The sequence below is a fragment of the Zonotrichia albicollis genome, chromosome 23 (genome assembly GCF_047830755.1).
Source record: "Zonotrichia albicollis isolate bZonAlb1 chromosome 23, bZonAlb1.hap1, whole genome shotgun sequence".
NCBI classification, from domain to species: domain Eukaryota; kingdom Metazoa; phylum Chordata; class Aves; order Passeriformes; family Passerellidae; genus Zonotrichia; species Zonotrichia albicollis.
Genome location: NC_133841.1, coordinates 4,239,245 through 4,252,416, shown reverse-complemented (window position 1 = coordinate 4,252,416; position 13,172 = coordinate 4,239,245). Strand labels below are relative to the sequence as shown.

The window sequence follows — 13,172 nt, the reverse complement described above, 5'->3', positions numbered from 1 at the left end:
CAAAGATCTGTATGGTCCCAGAGAGTCAGCAAAGAGTCAGGAACAGACAGAAAAAATGTGCAGATCAGGAAACTCTGCAGATGAGATACTGGGGACAAGCGTGGTAGAAAATTACTCAGGAATCCTTGACAAGGATCAGGCCCCAGGAAAGTCCTGGTATTTCCAGGGGACCCAGAGAGATTGCACAGAATGACCAATAGCCAAATCAGGCCAACACAATTTTTCTCTGAGCAATGTTAGACAAGCAACATGGTCCAACCCTCCCAGCAGATGCAGACCTGTGTGCAAAAGTAAGTGACCATCGTTGAAAGATAGGAAAAGTAACAGAAAATGATGTGTCATGAGCCTTCTCATGGCAGTCCTTGGGCATGTGGGCAAGAGGCACGAGACTGACGCCCATTTGCTGACAACTTGAACAAAACCAAACCCACAGGAATGACAGAGGTGAACATAGTTGTCCACAGCGGATGCTGCCAAGTGATGGTGTGAGCATGACAAATGCACCCAGCATTGGTTTTGCCCAGGAAACCTTTGAATCTCTCATCCCAGCATTTGGAGCAATGACCATTCACGTAGGAAAGCTCAGAGAATTAGCCGGGAAATGAAAAGGCAGCAGAACAGGAAACCAAGACAGAACCCATACCATTAATTGGCATGGTGCACATTTGACATGTATCGGTCAGAAAATTATGGCTTCCACTAAGGTGCCTCTGGGCCTCAGGCAGGTCAGGGCTGCTATAAAAGGCAGCCCAAGTCTCTGCTCTCTCATCCACTTCTCTCACCTCCTCCTCAGGAATCAGGTGAGTGGGAAGCCTCTTCTCTTCCTCCTGGTGCTGCTGCTTCAAGAGCAGCTCTTGCCTGAGACATGTGGGTTTCAGCTGAGATGGGCTGATGCAAGGCTGGGAGCTGCTTGTGGTGAGAGAGGTCAGGGGAGAGAAGGTCTTGTGCAGACAGAGAGAGGCTGGGACTTGGCTCAGGTGGCTCCTGGGCTTTGAGCTGCAATGGGGGCCAGGAGCTCTCAGGCTTCCAGAGTGTTTGGGTGCAGTGCTGCTTCTCATACATTCTCACTTTGTCCCTCTCCCTGTCTTCCATCCTAGGTGCACCTGTGAGCCCGAGCCATGTCCTGCTGCAAGCCCTGTGACCCTTGCTGCCAGCCCTGTGGGCCCTGCCCGCTGGCCAGCAGCTGCAATGAGTGCTGTGTCAGGCAGTGCCAGAGCTCCCACGTTGTCATTGAGCCGCCTGCTGTGCTGGTGACCCTGCCTGGGCCCATCCTCAGCTCCTCCCCACAGAACACCGCCGTGGGATCCTCCACCTCTGCTGCTGTTGGCAACATCCTCAGCTGTGGCGGAGTGCCCATCAGCTCTGGGGGCTTTGACATCTCCTGCATCACCAACTGCTATGGTGGCAGCAGATGCCGTCCCTGCTAAACCTGCTGGCAACGTCTTCCTGCAAAACCGCCCAATACTTCAAAGCATGGCTTTGGGCAGGAAATAAAGCTTCAGAAATTTGTATCTGATTTTTGGACCATCCCTTCCTTGTGCAATTCTCTTCTCCTTTTCAGTCCTTCACTCTCCAAGACAGTCTAGTGTGGACCTGCCATCCTTCCTACCTCTGCAGTTCAGTGCAAAGAACACCACATGGGAGCTCCATCTTAGTGGCTGCTCCTGGTGCTCTCTGTGAGCCATTTCCTTTTCTTCTGTAGACTTATTAAAACTATATTGCATTCAAGCCTTTGCGTCTGAGTCATCTGTTGTTCTGGAGCACCTCCTCCAGTTTGCACAGGGAAAAGATAGAGAGAGCAATGTGTGGAGCCCACTGAGGTGGATTTTATATTGTGCCTCTTTCTCTTGGAGCTGATAAAGAGCATCCCTGGTTACTGAGAAGCCAAATGGCCATCATGAAGGCTTTGGCTCTATAGGAGTGGGGATGGGAAACAAAAATGCAAGGGGACAGCCCAAAACGCATCTCTTCCCATCCTTCCTTCATAGCTTGGCCTAGGGTCTATAGCCAGCACATCTGGGAACAAGGAGATGAGATCCAAGCCTCACACAGTCTCTCAGCACTCGGCTGGGCCCAGCCTCAGCTGCTGCCCAGACTCGCAGGTCTGACAGGACCGCACCTCCAGGCACAGCCAGCAGGGGCGCTGCTGGCTCCTGGCTGGGCAGGGCGCGTGCAATGATTCCCCCATGGCAGCAGAGGGCGCTGTGGTGCGAGCTCAGGGGCCGTGTGGTAATGGCGGCTAGACAGAGATGGGAAGGGATTGAAGAAAGGCTTGGCTTTACAAATCCGGAGGGGCAGCTCCTCCTGCTGCCCCAGCTGGACTCTCAGGAGCAGCAAGCTGGAATGGCAGGTACTATCAATAATTCCAGGGTCATGGCTGAGATATTTCTGTAGCTCTGCAGCCTGTAGCTGGAACTGCATGACGTCTCAGCAGGCAGCAGCTGTAGGGCTATAGTGCAGAGAAATCAAGAGCAGTGCTGAAGAAGCAGCAGGGGCCCAGCAGTGGCAGCTCAGCTCCCAGAAGGGCAAGAAAAGGTTGGGTGCTGATTCCAAGCACCTGAACATATGGTGAAAAGCACCTCTTTCACCGAGGTATTGTTTTAACAAGGACCCAGTGCAACACTTGTTCCTACAAGCAGAGGTCCACTCACAGTAGAAGAAAGGCACTAAAAGACAGAACCCCACAGTGGCAATGAGTTATCCCCACAGTGCTGCAGGCTCTCTCCTCTCTGAAAGCTGAGGGAGAAAGAGTGCCAGAAGCTGCACCCAAGCCCATTTTCACCACTCCAAATGTCTTAGCACCTCTGGCCTCCAGATGAAACCCTCAGAGGGGAGAAGTGCAGTAAGATGCCCCTGAGATTGGCCACTTTTTTTCTCTTTCTTAAGTACCCAGTCATTAATGATTCCCAACAAGTTATAGGAGATAATTCCTTGAGGAAGTCGAATCAAAAGGAAAGATTCTAACCATCAACTGTTTCGAAAGGTAAGGAAGCAGGACTCAGCTGTGCTCTGTGGGTAGATCAAACTGTCCTATATGTCACAGCAGAGAACACCTCAATATGGGTTCCTTTGGTACAAGAAATATTTCCTGAGAGGTCTGAGCTTCACTCAGTAACACCAGGCTGTTGAGATGTAGGAGTGCATCTGGCATTGGCCTGGACAGGAGAAACATGTGTCCCACCCTGGCCACCAGCAACCGTCCACCTGAAGGGGATCCACTGAATGATAACAACCTGCAGAACTGGGCAGGCTGTCTTGGTGTTTCTCCCTCTCCAGAAAACAAGAAATGGAGAGTGCAGGAGGCCAAAGTTGATTTCAGTACTAGTTCTCTGACAGCTGGGAGCCATGGCCATTTAGCTGTAGATTCCATACAAAGTGCCATTCCTGATGGCAAAGGAAATATGTTTCTCTCTGAGATCATGAACACTCCAGGGAAGAGTCCTGCTGCTCTGACCTGCACATGCCCGTGGGAGGGTCACCCAAGCACAGAATGAGACACGTGTACTCAATCACAGTAGCATGGAATAATGCAAAGATCCGTGTGCACACACAGAGTCAGCAAGGATTCAGGAAGAGACAGAAAAGATGTGCATTTCAGGGAACTCTGCTGAGGAGATACAGGGGACAAGTGTCCCAGAAAATTACTCAGGTATCCTGTACAAGGATCAGGCCCCAGAAAACTCCTGATATTCCTAGAGGACCCACAGAGAGTGCACAGAAATCTGAAGAGCCAAATGAGGCCAACACAATTTTTCTCTGAGCACTCTTTGAGTAGCAACAGGGTTCCACCCTCCCAGCAGATGAAGAACTGTGTGCAACAGCGAGTGCCCATCATGGAGTGATGGGATAATCAACTGAAAATGATGTGTCATGACCCCTCATATGGCAATCCTTGGTCGTGTGGGCAAGGAGCACGAGACTGATGCCCATTTCCTGACAACTTGGACAAAACAAAACCCACAGGAATGACAGAGGTGAACATATTTGTCCAGAGAGGATGCTGCCAGCGGGTGGTGTGAGCATTCCAAATGCACCCAGCATTGGTTTTGCCCAGGAAATCCTTTAATCTCTCATCCTAGCATTTAGAGAAATTACCCATTTCATGTAGGAAATCATAGAGAATTAACTGGAAAATGAAAAGGCGGCAGAACAGGAAACCAAGACAGAACCCCTACCATTAATTGGCATGGTGCACATTTGACATGTACTGGTCAGAAAATTGTGGCTTCCACTAAGGTGCCTCTGGGCCTCAGGAAGGTCAGGGCTGCTATAAAAGGCAGTCCAAGTCTCTGCTCTCACATCCACTTCTCTCACCTCCTCCTCAGGAATCAGGTGAGTGGGAAATATCTTCTTCTGGTGCTGCTGTTTCAAGGCAAGCTGTTGCCTGGCTGCAGGTCTCAGCTGAGAGGGGCTGTCATAGTGCAGGACTGGGAGCTGCTTGTGCCGAGACAGAGCAGGAGAGAGAAGGTCTCATGCAGACAGAGAGAGGCTGGGACTTGGCTCAGGTGGCTCCTGAGCTTTGAGCTGGGCACTGCAATGGGGGCCAGGAGGTGCCTTCGCTGCAGAGGGTTTGAGTGCAGCGCTGCTTCTCACGTGTTATCACTTTGTGCTTCTCCTGCCCTCTGTGTCAGGTACACCTGAGACCGTGAGCCATGTCCTGCTGCAAGCCCTGTGACCCTTGCTGCCAGCCCTGTGGGCCCTGCCCGCTGGCCAGCAGCTGCAATGAGTGCTGTGTCAGGCAGTGCCAGAGCTCCCACGTTGTCATTGAGCCGCCTGCTGTGCTGGTGACCCTGCCTGGGCCCATCCTCAGCTCCTCCCCACAGAACACCGCCGTGGGATCCTCCACCTCTGCTGCTGTTGGCAACATCCTCAGCTGTGGCGGAGTGCCCATCAGCTCTGGGGGCTTTGACATCTCCTGCATCACCAACTGCTATGGTGGCAGCAGGTGCCGTCCCTGCTAAACCTGCTGGCAATGTCTTCCGGCAAGAACACCCAAGACTTCAAAGCATGGTTTTGGGCAGGAAATAGAGCTTCAGAAAATTGTATTTAGAGCTTTGGACCATCCCTTCCTTGTGCAATTCTCCTCTCCATTTCTGCCCCTCACTCCCCAAGGCAGTCTAGTATGGGCCTGCCATCCTTCCTACCTCTGCAGGGCAGTGCAAAGAACACCACATGGGAGTTCTATCTTAGTGGCTGCTCCTGGTGCTCTCTGAGAGCCAACTCCTTTTCTTCTTTAAACGTATTAAAACTGTGTTGCATTCAAGCCTTAGTCTCTGTGTCGTCTGTTGTTCTTGGCAACTCCTCCAGTTTGCTCAGGCAAAAGGAGGGAGAAAGCAGTGTTTGGGGCTCGCTACAGCGGATTTTATTTTGTGCCTTTTTCTCTTGAGGCTGATAAAGAACATCCCTGGCTACTCAGCAGCTAAATGGCCATCAGGAAGACTTTGGCTCCAATGGTGGGTATATGGGAAAAATCAAAAACTCTGGACAGCCCACTGCTCATCTCTTCCCATCATTCCTTTATTGCCTGGCAAAGGGCCTGTGCCCAGCATTCCTGGGAACAAGGAGATGAGATCCAAACCTCACACAGTCCCTCAGCACTCAGCAGGGTGCAGCTGCTGCCCGGACACGTTGGGCTGAGCGGACCGCACCTCCGGGCACAGCCAGCAGGGGCGCTGCTGGCTCCTGGCCGGGCAGGGTGCGTGCGATGATTCCCCCACGGCAGCAGAGGGCGCTGTTGAGCGAGCTCGGGGGTCACGTGGTAATTCTGGCTTGGCCGTGACGGGAAGGGATGGAAGGAAGGCTTTGCTTTTATAAGCCTGAGGGGCAGCTTAGCCCAGCACCCCAGCTGGACTCTTGGAAGCTGCAAGATGGAATGGCAGGAACGAGCAAAAATTCCAGGGTAGTGAAGAACACCTCTCAGACACTCTGCAGCTCTATCTGGGACTGTGGAATGTCTCAGCAGGCAAGGCCTGCAGAGCTGCAGCGCAGCAAAACCCAGAGCAGTGCAAAAGTAGGAGAGGCCCAACAGTGGCATCCCGGCTCAAAGCATTGCAAGGAAAGGCAGGGTGGGGATTCCGAGTACCTGAACATATGGTGAAAAATCCCTCCTTTATTGAGGTAGAGTGTTAACAACGTCGCAGTGCAGTGTCTACTCTTACAAGCAGAACTCCACACACAGCAGAAGAACAGCAGCAGGTGATGAAACAGTGCAGTGGTCACGAATTCTTCCCACAGCGCTGCAATCTCTTTCCCTTCTGAAAGCTGGGTCAGAAAGAGAGCCAGGGTCTACACCCAACCCCATTTTCCCAGTCCTAATGTCTCGGCATGTCTGGCTTCCAGGAGAAACCCTCAGAGAAGTGCAGCCAGATACCCACCTCCCCTGAACTTGGACACTTTTTTTTTCATTCTCAAGTACCCATTCATTAATGTTTCCTAGCAAATAATGGGACAAAATTACTGGAGGAAAAAGAATCAAACAAAAGGAAAGATTCTAACCCTCAACAGTCTCTTAGGAAGGGAGAAGCACTCAGCTATGCTATGTAGGTCAATCAAACTGTCGTCTATGTCACAGCAGAGCAATACCTTAATATGAGTACATTTGGTCTAAGACCCATTGGCTGGGGCGTCTCAGGCCTGCTCAGTCAGCACCAGGTTGCTGAGATGTAGAAATGCATCTGGTACTGGCCTGGACAGGAGGAGCCAGTGTCCCACCCTGGCCACCAGCAATGTTCCACCTGAAGGGGATTCACTGAATGATAAGAACCTGCAGAAGTGGGCAGGCTGTCTTGGTGTTTCTCCCTCTCCAGAAAACAAGAAATGGAGAGTGCAGGAGGCCAAAGTTGATTTCAGTGCTAGTTCTCTGACAGCTGGAAGCCATTCCCATTCAGCTGTAGATTCCATGCAAAGAGCCATTCCTGATGGCAAAGGAAATATGTTTCTCTCTGAGATCCTGAGCACTCCAGGGAAGAGTCCTGCTGGTCTGACATGCACAGGCCTGCCGGAGGGTCACCCAAGCACAGAATGATGCAAGAGTGGGGTGAAGCACAGCAGCAAGGAATAATGCAAAGATCTGCATGGTCCCAGAGAGTCAGCAAAGACTCAGGAACAGATAGAAAAAGTGTGCAGTTCTGGGAACACTGCCGAGGAGATACTGGGGACAAGAGTGACAGAAAATCACTCAGGTCCCCTTGTCAAGGATCAGGCCCCAGACAACTACTGTTTTTTTCAGGGGACCCACAGAGAGGGCACAGAAATATCATGAGCAAAATGAGGCCAACACAATTTTTCCCTGGGCACTGTTTGAGTAGCAACAGGGTCCAACCCTCCCAGCGGACGCCAACCTGTGTGCAACAGTAAGTGACCATCATGTAGAGACGGGAAAGGCAAAAGAAAATGATGAGTCATATCTCCTCACATGGCAGTCCTTGGACATGTGGGCAAGGAGCACAAGACTGACGCCCATTTCCTGATAAATTGGAGAAAACCAAATCCACAGGAATGACACAGGTGAACATATTTGTCCACAGAGGATGCTGACAAGTGATGATCTGAGCATTCTAAAAGCAATAAGCATTGGTTTTGCCCAGGAAATCCTTGAATCTCTCATTCCAGCACTTACAGAAATGACCCTTCATGTAGGAAAGCACAGAGAATTAGCAGGGAAATGAAAAGGCAGCAGTGCAGGAAACAAGGACACAAGACCTACCATTAACTGGGATGGTTCACATTTGACATGACCGGGTCATAAAATTACGACTTCCACAAAGGTGCCTGTGGGCCTGAGGCAGTGTAGGACTGCTATAAAAGGCAGCCCAAGTCTCTGCTCTCTCATCCACTTCTCTCACCTCCTCCTCAGGAATCAGGTGAGTGGGAAACCTCTTCTCCTCCTCCTACTGCTGCTGCTGTTTCAAGGCAAGCTGTTGCCTGGCTGGAGGTCTCAGCTGAGATGGGGTTGTCATAGTGCAGGACTGGGAGCTGCTTGTGCCAAGACAGGGCAGGAGAGAGAAGATCTCATGCAGACAGAGAGAGGCTGGGACTTGGCTCAGGTGGCTCCTGGGCTTTGAGCTGGGCACTGCAATGGGGGACAGGAGGTGCCTTGGCTGTAGGGTGTTTGGGTACAGTGCTGCTTCTCATGTGTTATCACTTTGTGCTTCTCCCTGCCCTCTGTGCCAGGTGCACCTGTGAGCCCCAGCCATGTCCTGCTGCAGGCCCTGTGACCCTTGCTGCCAGCCCTGTGGGCCCTGCCCGCTGGCCAGCAGCTGCAATGAGTGCTGTGTCAGGCAGTGCCAGAGCTCCCACGTTGTCATTGAGCCGCCTGCTGTGCTGGTGACCCTGCCTGGGCCCATCCTCAGCTCCTCCCCACAGAACACCGCCGTGGGATCCTCCACCTCTGCTGCTGTTGGCAACATCCTCAGCTGTGGCGGAGTGCCCATCAGCTCTGGGGGCTTTGACATCTCCTGCATCACCAACTGCTATGGTGGCAGCAGGTGCCGTCCCTGCTAAACCTGCTGGCAATGTCTTCTGGCAAGAACACCCAAGACTTCAAAGCATGGTTTTGGGAGGAAGTAGAGCTTCAGAAAATTGTATTTAGAGCTTTGGACCATCCCTTCCTTGTGCAATTCTCCTCTCCATTTCTGTCCCTCAGTCCCCAAGGCAGTCTAGTGTGGACCTGCCATCCTTCCTTCATCTGCAGAGCAGTGCAAAGAACACCACATGGGAGCTCATTCTTAGTGGCTGCTCCTGGTGCTCTCTGAGAGCCAACTCCTTTTCTTCTTTCAACGTATTAAAACTGTGTTGCATTCAAGCCTTGGTCTCTGTGTCATCTGTTGTTCTGGGGCAACTCCTCCATTTTGCTCAGGAAAAAGGAGGGAGAAAGCAGTGATTGGGGCTCGCTACAGCGGATTTTCTTTTTGCCCTTTTCATTGGAGCTGATGGAGAACATTCCTGGCTACTTGACAGCCAAAGGCCATCCTGAAGTCTTTGGGTCCATAGGAGTGGGGATTGGAAACAACAACACAAGGAGACAGCCCACAACTCATCTCTTCCTATCCTTCCTTCTTTGCCTGGCCTGGCATCTGTGGCCAGCACTCTGGGAAACAATTAGATGAGATCCACACCTCACACAGTCCCTCAGCACTCAGCAGGGCGCAGCTGCTACCCGGACACGCAGGGCTGAGCAGACCGCACCTCCAGGCACAGCCAGCAGGGGCGCTGCTGGCTCACGGCCGGGCAGGGCACGTGCGATGATTCCCCCATGGCAGCAGAGGGCGCTGTGGAGCGAGCTATGGGGCCATGCGGTAATGGCGGCTTGGCAGAGATGGGAAGGGATGGAAAAAACGCTTTGCTTTACAATCCTAAAGGGCTGGTGATCCCAGCATCCCATATGAACTCTGGGGGGCAGAAAGCTGGAATGGCAGGAACAAGCAAATATTCCAGTGTAGTGGATGAGATTTATCTAGAGCTCTGCAGCTGTGGCTGGAACTGTGGGATGTCTCAGCAGGCAGGGGCTGCGTAGCTATATTGCAGCAAAATCCAGAGCAGTGCTGAAGAGGCAGCAGGGGTCCCTCAGTGGAATCCTGACTGTAACATTGCAAGGAAAGGCAGGGTACAGGATTCCGAGCACCTGGACATATGGACATAAGGTGAAAAGTCCCTCTTTTACTGAGGTAGAGTGTTAACAAGGTTCCAAATCAATGCCTGCTCCTACGAGCAGAGCTCCACGCACAGTAAAAGAAAGGCAGCAGGAAACAGAACCCTGCAGTGGTGATGAATTCTCCCCAAAACTCTGCATTGTCTCTTCCCTACAAAAGCTGAGAGACAAAGAGAGCCAGGGGCTGCAACCAAGCCCGTCTTGCCAGTCCAAATGTCTCGGCATCTCTGGCCACAGGAGACACCCTCAGATAAGAGAAGTGCATCCTGATGCCTGTCTCACCTGAACTTCGCCACTTCTTTTCTCTTTCTATAGTACCCAGTCATTAACGTTTCCTAGAAAATTTTGGGATAAAATTCCTTGAGGGAAAAGAATAAAAAAAGAGTTGAGAACCATCAACAGCTTCTAAAGGGAAGGGAGCAGCACTACCCTATGCTAAGTGGGTAGATCCAACTGTCCTATATCTCACAGTAGAGTAACACCTGAATATGGGTTCCTTTCATCCAAGAAAAATTTTCTGGGCGGTCATAGCCCAGCTAGGTCTGCGCCAGGTTGCTGAGATGTAGAAATGCATCTGGGATTGGCCTGGACAGAAGGAGCCGGTGTCCCTCCCTGGCCACCTGCAACGTTCCACCAGAAGGGGATCCACTGAATGATAACAACCTGCAGAAGTGGGCAGGCTGTCTTGGTGTTTCTCCCTCTCCAGAAAACAAGAAATGGAGAGTGCAGGAGGCAGAAGATGATTTCAGCGCTAGTCCTCTGACAGCTTGGAGCCATGGCCATTAAGCTGTAGATTCCATGCAAAGAGCCATTCCTGATGGCAAAGGATCTCTATCTGAGATCATGAACACTCCAGGGAAGAGTCCTGTTGCACTCACCTGCACATGCCTTCAGGACGGTCACCCAAGCACAGAAAAATGTACTTGTGCTCAAACACAACAGCCTGGAATAATGCAAAGATCTGTAAGGTCCCAGAGAGTCAGCAAATACTCAGGAACAGCCAGAAAAAATGTGCAGTTCTGGGAACACCTCTGAGGAGATACAGGGGACAAGTGTGGCAGAAAAGTACTCAGGTCTCCTTGAGAAGGATCAGGCCCTAGACAACTCCCGGTATTTTCATGGGACTCACAGCAATTACAGAGAAAAACCATAAGCCAAATGAGGACAACACAACTTTTCTCTGTGTACTGTTTGAATAGCAACAGAGTCCAACCCTAGCAGCACATGCAGAGCTCTGGGCAACAGTGAGTGACCATCATGAAGAGATTGGAAAAAGAAAATGATCTGTCATGTCCCCTCCCATGGCAGTCCTTGGGCATGTGGGCAAGAAGCACGAGACGGACGCCCATTTCCTGACAACCTGGACTAAACAAACCCACAGGAATGACACAGGGGAACATGTATTTCTGCAGAGGATGCTGCCAAGTTATGATCTAAGCATTCCAAATGCACCTGGCATTGGTTTTGCCCAGGAAATCCTTGAATCTCTCATTCCAGCACTTACAGAAATGACCCTTCATGTAGGAAAGCACAAAGAATTAGCAGGGAAATGAAAAGGCAGCAGTACAGGAAGCCAGGATTGAATGCCTACCATTACCTGGGATTGGTGCACTTTTGACATGAACTGGTCAGCAAATTGTGGCTTCTACAAAGGTGCCTGTGGGCCTGAGGCAGGACAGGACTGCTATAAAAGGCAGCCCAAGTCTCTGCTCTCTCATCCACTTCTCTCACCTCTTCCTCCTCCTCAGGAATCAGGTGAGTGGAAAGCCTCTTCTCTTCTTCCTCCTCCAGCTGCCGCTTCAAGAGCAGCTCTTGCCTGAGACCTCTGGGTTTCAGCTGACAGGGGCTGGTGCAAGCCTGGGAGCTGCTTTTGCTGGGAAAAGGCAGGGGAGAGAAGGTCTTGTGCAGACAGAGAGAGGCTGGGACTTGGCTCAGGTGGCTCCTGGACTTTGAGCTGGGCACTGCAATGGGGGCCAGGAGGTGCCTTGGCTGCAGGGTGTCTGGGTGCAGTGCTGCTTCTCATGTGTCCTCACTTTGTGCTTCTCCCTGCCCTCTGTGCCAGGTGCACCTGTGAGCCCGAGCCATGTCCTGCTGCAAGCCCTGTGACCCTTGCTGCCAGCCCTGTGGGCCCTGCCCGCTGGCCAGCAGCTGCAATGAGTGCTGTGTCAGGCAGTGCCAGAGCTCCCACGTTGTCATTGAGCCGCCTGCTGTGCTGGTGACCCTGCCTGGGCCCATCCTCAGCTCCTCCCCACAGAACACCGCCGTGGGATCCTCCACCTCTGCTGCTGTTGGCAACATCCTCAGCTGTGGCGGAGTGCCCATCAGCTCTGGGGGCTTTGACATCTCCTGCATCACCAACTGCTATGGTGGCAGCAGATGCCGTCCCTGCTAAATCTGCTGGCAATGTCTTCCGGCAAGAACACCCAAGACTTCAAAGCATGGTTTTGGGCAGGAAGTAGAGCTTCAGAAAATTGTATTTAGAGCTTTGGACCATCTCTTCCTTGGTCTATTCTCTTCTTCATTTCTGTCCCCCCGTCCCCCAGGCAGTCTAATGTGGACCTGCCATCCTTCCTTCATCTGCAGAGCAGTGCAAAGAGCACCACATGGGAGTTCTATCTTAGTGGCTGCTCCTGGTGCTCTCTGAGAGCCAACTCCTTTTCTTCTGTAAAATTATTAAAACTGTCTTGCATTCAGGCCTTTGTCTCTGAGTTGTCTGTTGTTCTGGGGCAACTCTTCCAGTTTGCCCAATAAGAAGGGGGGAGAATGCAGGGTTTGGGGCTCGCTGGAGCGGAATTTTTTTTGTGCCCTTTTCTCTTGGGGCTGGTGGAGAACATCCTTGGCTACTCAGCATCCAAAGGCCATCACGGTGACATTGGCTCCAAAGGAGTGGGAATGGAAAACAACACCACCAGGGGACAGCCCGTAGCCCATCTCTTCCCATCCTTCCTTCTTTGCCTTGCCTACGGCCTGTGGCCAGCATTCCTGGGGACAAGGAGATGAGATCCAACCTCACACAGTCCCTCAGCACTCAGCAGGGTGCAGCTGCTGCCCAGACACGCAGGGCTGAGGGGAGCGCACCTCCAGGCACAGCCAGCAGGGGCGCTGCTGGCTCCTGGCCGGGCAGGGCACATGCGATGATTCCCCCATGGCAGCAGAGGGCGCTGTAGCAGAAGCTCGGGGGTCACATGGAAATGTGCTGTGACCGAGATGGGAAGGGATGGAAGAAATGCTTTGCTTTAAAAAACCTGAGGGGCAGCTGATCCTGGTGCCCCATCAGGACTCTCAGGATCAGGAAGCTAGAAGAGCAGGAAAGAGTAAAAATCCTCCAGTAGTGGACAAGATCTATCAGAAGCTCCGCATGTGTAGCTGGAATTGGAGCAGTTCCTAGCAGGCTGCGGCTACAGCTCACCAAAACCCAGAGCATTGCTGAAGAAGAAACATGGGCCCAACAATGGCAGCCGAGCTCCAAACAAAGCAAGGAAAGGTAGGGTGGGGATCCCAAGCACTTGAACATATGGGGAAA

At 52.0% G+C, this 13,172-nt stretch overlaps 4 pseudogenes; all 4 read left to right on the top strand.

Moving 5' to 3' along the window:
• Positions 1–670: 670 nt before the first annotated feature.
• LOC141731543 (feather keratin Cos1-2-like) lies at positions 671–1,427 on the top strand (annotated as a pseudogene).
• Positions 1,428–4,202: 2,775 nt separating this feature from the next.
• LOC106630181 (feather keratin Cos1-2-like) lies at positions 4,203–4,961 on the top strand (annotated as a pseudogene).
• Positions 4,962–7,726: 2,765 nt separating this feature from the next.
• LOC141731548 (feather keratin Cos1-2-like) lies at positions 7,727–8,502 on the top strand (annotated as a pseudogene).
• A 2,766-nt stretch (positions 8,503–11,268) lies between these two features.
• On the top strand, positions 11,269–12,041 carry LOC106630182 (feather keratin Cos1-2-like; annotated as a pseudogene).
• Positions 12,042–13,172: the final 1,131 nt, after the last annotated feature.